Here is a 5,285-nt window from a genome sequence, read left to right as displayed (position 1 = left end):
TACTATTATGGGCTACTGGATTCTTTTAGAATATTTTGCTGAGTTTACACACCTATAATATTCAAATAACGTAACTTAACAACAAAAATGGGATGCAGATGAATGTCCATTTTGTATCTGTGTATTCAAATGGCTAGGATCGATATACAGTTACATTCTCTTAATGAACAGAGGGATTTGTTCTAATGGTGTTTTTAAATAGGATATCATGTCCGCATCTTGTACAGCAATTAACCACTAGGACGAATGTATACAATGTGTTAATTATTGAAACTGTCCTACCAGTTTGGTTTGAAACTGTCTCATTGCTATTTGTTTCTCTATAAATTTATGGAAAAAAATTTCTCTGAGGAAGAAAAATATTCTGGGCCAAGACTGAAAATTCAGCTTTGTATTAATATCAGCCTAGTATCCTGTCCTCCCAAATGTCCTCTTAGCCTCCATGATTAGGTAAGTCTTACACGTGTGTGTCCTACTGCTTTTGTTTCTCTTGTTTTGGTTCTTAGGAGAACACAGAAGTTTTATGAATATCTGGTTAGATTTCCAATTTGAGATTGCATCAATTTGGAAACTCTCTAATTGGCTGAGGATGAATTAATTCTTAATAGTAGCATAAAATGGTACATGCAATCACACAGATGACCTAGTCTAGAAGAGTACCATGGTTAGAACTGAGTAATGATAAATGTCTATTTAGGAAAATATTGTGCATTTTTTTCTTTCACTAGAAGTGTAGTCACTGAGTTGATAGGGCCCTGGATTAAAATAGGTTCTCATGAATACCTGGGCTTCTTTTATTAAGAGAGTATTTATTTTAAGACAACTGGTATCCACTGGAATGCTATCATTATTTAAATATAGTGCCAAAAATTAACTTATTCTGTTCAGCAGGAAAACTCACAAATGTCCTCCCCTGCATGATGCATGCTATTTAATTAGTATATTCTGGTTTAATTATCTAGTGTTTGGTCTGACACATACAGGATTGGTAGATTGCCAGCAGAACAGACTCTGCTGCAGATATGTGAACCATAGAAGCAAACTACAGTTCTGTATTGGACTATCTCTATCACTCATGAAGATTTTCAAACTAAGATCTCATTCTCTGATGAATATGACTAGAAGAAACTTTAGACCAAGCTAGCAGTGGCTTGATAGCCATCATGTATATCTGAATCCATCATTTTACCAAGCGACAGCATAAACACAGTGAGAAGGGCTCTCTGTTTCTGATACAGAGACTATGAGTTCATGATAAATGCAGAACACTTAAATCTCTTGAACATATGATGGGTTCAGTCATGTAGTATGACGTATTCCTCCTGACTACTCCTCATAGATTAAATACATTGGGTCTTTGAACTTCTTTCAGTGAAATCAATGGTAATATACCATGGCTACACTTCTTTTGGCACCATTCTTATTATTCTCCTCTAACCAGCTGATGTCATTGCTACGTTTTAAAATTAGCTATATTAGGTTCAATTTCTTATGCAATCATAAACTTTTTACAGAAAAGGCCATTAAATAATGGCCTGATAGTCTGGGGAATCAGTGAAATGTCCACAGTAGATGCATACATTCCTATGCATCAAAACCTTTTCCAGAGTTAATTCTCAAGGATTATGATGTTCCTTTTCCTGAATCTACTCACAAAGTGTGGTAATATGATTACTAGATGCATTCAGTACCAGAAAATGACCCTCTTCTGCTATACTCTGTGGGGGATAGATAGGACAATAATGGGGTAAGTGATATAAACTTATTTTGAAGTTTTGAAATTTTGGAGTATACCATTTGTTTCTTCTGCCCAGGAGCAACTTTAAGTCTGATTAGCTAGTCTGATCTGTACAACCTCAGGGTGTCAGCACAGACAGAGGAGATTTAGGATATTTCATCAGTTTCTCTTGCCACTGTAGCAAATCCTCACAAATTTTAAAACCTAAAGGAACGTGAATTTATTATTTCATAGATCAAGAAGGCAGAGTATGAGTTGGGTCTCATTAGACTAAAATTAAGATTTTGCCAAGAGTGTGTTCCTGCGTGGAGGTTCTAAGAGTTCTTGAGTTTTTTTATCTTGTCCACTTTGCCTATTTTCTTTGGTACTTTTCTGTATCTTCAAACCACAGTGTATTATCTGCAAATGTCTCCAACTCTGATTAACCTGCCTACTTTAATTTATAAGAAGTATTTTGGGCCTGGCCAGGTAGCTCAGAGGACTAAAGCACCTGCTTCAGCAGAGAACAGTGGCTGGGGTTCAATCCCGGTATGCAGTGCTAGCCCCACCCATGGGGCTCTCTGAGATGGCAATTGAGACTGGATGAGGCACATGCCTGTAATCCCAACACGTGGGAGGTTGAAAACAGGAGAATCACTACGAGTCCTAGCTACATAGTGAAACCCTGCACATCCTGTACACCCTGTCATTAAAAAAAAAAAAAAAAAAAGTATTTTTGGTTGCATGGGATCCATCTTCAAAAAACAAGATAATGTCTACATGGTCTTCTCCTTCCTTCTGTTATGTAAAACAACATCTCCCAGCTTCTGGTAACTAGAGTGTAAGACACTTGTAGGACTTTGAGGGTATCATTTTGGTTACCACAAGGACTAGTACTTTATTTAAATTTTTTGTTTTAATAATTTTTTTCAATATATTTAGTACAGGGTCTCACCACACAGATCAGATCAGGCTCATAGTGATTCACCTGTTTTTAGCCTCCCAAACTCTGGGATTATAGGCACACACCACCATACCTATTCTCAATCCCCCTCTCAGCACACCCTGGAGGTGGCATGCTGGGAATCGAACCCTTGGTCCCTGCGTCTGCCTAAGCAGATAGCTTTAATTCACTGAGCTACCTAACCGGCCCCCCACAGTAATTACTGTAGTTCAGGTATATCCAACTGTAATCTTTTGATGGATTTATACAATCCTAGATTAGATGTTAGAAAAACTTTCTTACAAAATGCCTGACATCATTAGTAATCTTTAGAAAATAAATATACAACCTAAAAGTAGGGGGAAGAAATCACAATACTTTGTCATAACATAAAAAGTTTCATACTTAAATAAATATACTTAAATTCTTAGGTTTTTTGGACTTCATTATAGTCTCAGTCTCTCTCTCTCTCTCTCTCTCTCTCTCTCTCTCTCTCTCTCTGTCTCTCTTTGCAATACTGAGGATTGAGCTCAGGACCTTGCACTTGTGAGGCAGGTGCTTAAGCTACTGAGCTATCTTCCCAGCCCTGTAGTTTACTCTTAGTGGACAATTCAAATATTATATGTTTATAGCTGACAATGAATCTATGTATTGTAATAATTTCAAAATAATATTCACATGACCAATATTTGATGTTATTATGTACTGCTTATATATAATATTAAAACATTAATTTTCTAACACAATTTGTAAAGAATGGCAGTGGAGAATGTTTAGCATACATACCTAATTTCAAAATAAAAATATTTTCTAATATAAGTGGTAAAATAATTTCAACATTGATTTTCACAATATAAATAATTTTCAGCAATGTGTTCAGAGCAAAAGTAATTTTAGAAAATGCTAGCAATGAATTTCTGCACAACAGAAGAGATTATTTTAGTTATTTTTCTGCATCCACACCTTTTCCCAAATTTCCTTACAGGTTTTAAAAGCAATAACGGTACTGGAGGCGTAGCTCATGATGAACTTTCTTAGCATGTGCAAGTTTTCTAAATTAGTCTATGAAATGGGAGGTCAGGGGGCTAGAGTAAGAAAATTGTCCATCTGAACTTTAATGAAGCAGAGGGGAAATTATAGCCATTTTGATCTTTAATCCTTTACTTACAGTTTTAAAATAGAAAAGGAATAAAATGCTAGTTGTTTTATTTTTGTAAAAAATGTGCATGTGTATATGTACATATGTGTATAAGGAGAAAAACGTAAGGAGGGGAATTCAGTGAACTACAGTGTTTGCAGCTGTAACTCGGCTTGGTTTTAATTAAAGACCATCTGTACTTGTAATACAAGTCCATTGGAAAGTCAGCTACTGTAACAAGAGGCAGATTCTCTGAAAGCTCTGAATCCTTTAAGAGCAATGGAACATCATGTATTTTGGTCAGTGAGCTGATGAATTAGAACACAGAAAGTTTAAAGCATTTCTATGGAACTGAGAGTATGTTTATTGTTAACTCAGAATGACAGTGGTCTTCGTTTTTCTTTCCTCTTTTTTTCTTTCATTGGTTTTTGGCTGTAAAAAGGGGGAATCCTAATGCCATGTGCTGTCCAGAGTCTCTCCTACTACCTTTATGTACTTAAGCTGAGCATAAAAATACCTTTTCCTTGACTGTTTAGGTCTATCCTTGATGGAGCCCAGGAGATGACAAGGGACAAGTTACCAGTTTAATCTCTAATAAACTAGTTGATTTATAAACAAATTTTCTTGAGCTAATTGTGCTCTGTGTTCTACCAGTTGGTTGATAAATGCTAACATAAACACGCATATAGCATGAATAGAAAAACTTCAAATAAAGCAAATTAAAATAACTATTTTAGAATTTGAATTTTGTAAAGAAAGAACAGTTAATAAAAGGATTTAGTCTTCTTTCAATGCATAAATCTATGGCACAGAATATCGAGAAATTTATTTAGAATTTTTCTTTTATTCCCTCTACTGACTTTCTAATGTATTCCAGAATTCTTCTTAGCTACTTAAAAAAATTCATCTTTGATGTCAAATATGGTTCAACTTTTTAAAAAGTAATTTTCAAATAATTGTCTCTTTGGTTTTCCTTCTTTTCATGTTTAGATATCTACTTCTGTTACCAGGTGCTGGGGTGATGGAGCCCTTTCTTGGAGGTGATTTCTAGGTCTTTTCTGTCCCTGACAAAGAATTGAATGAAACAAGCATAAAATAATGGTAAGCCTTCAAGTTTAAAAAGATTGAAGAAGAAAATAATGATAGAATTAAAACAGCCTCCATTGAGCAGGTGTGGGCCAAGTAACAAGAGAAGAAAAATCGCAGTGTAGTGTGGACTGTCACGAAGTGGCAGCCGTGTGAGCTCTTTTCTGCACTGGAGTCCCATCTTGGTCATCCTACTATAAACCTGCTCCAGTTCTTCGGACAAGTCTACATGCAGGGCTCTGAGAACTGCTCTGAACACATGTTTCAGGACCTTGTCATGCTGCCCTTTCCAGCTAGGTTTAGTCATAAACTTCCTGCCTCGTGTTCACCCTATAACATGTTCTAATTTTATAATGTCCTTTGAGATATTAATACAGCAATTACATTGGTAATTGAATATA

This window comes from Octodon degus, unplaced genomic scaffold, assembly GCF_000260255.1.
Source record: "Octodon degus isolate 3935 unplaced genomic scaffold, OctDeg1.0 scaffold00247, whole genome shotgun sequence".
NCBI classification, from domain to species: Eukaryota; Metazoa; Chordata; class Mammalia; order Rodentia; family Octodontidae; genus Octodon; species Octodon degus.
Note: the sequence above shows the minus strand (reverse complement) of the source record.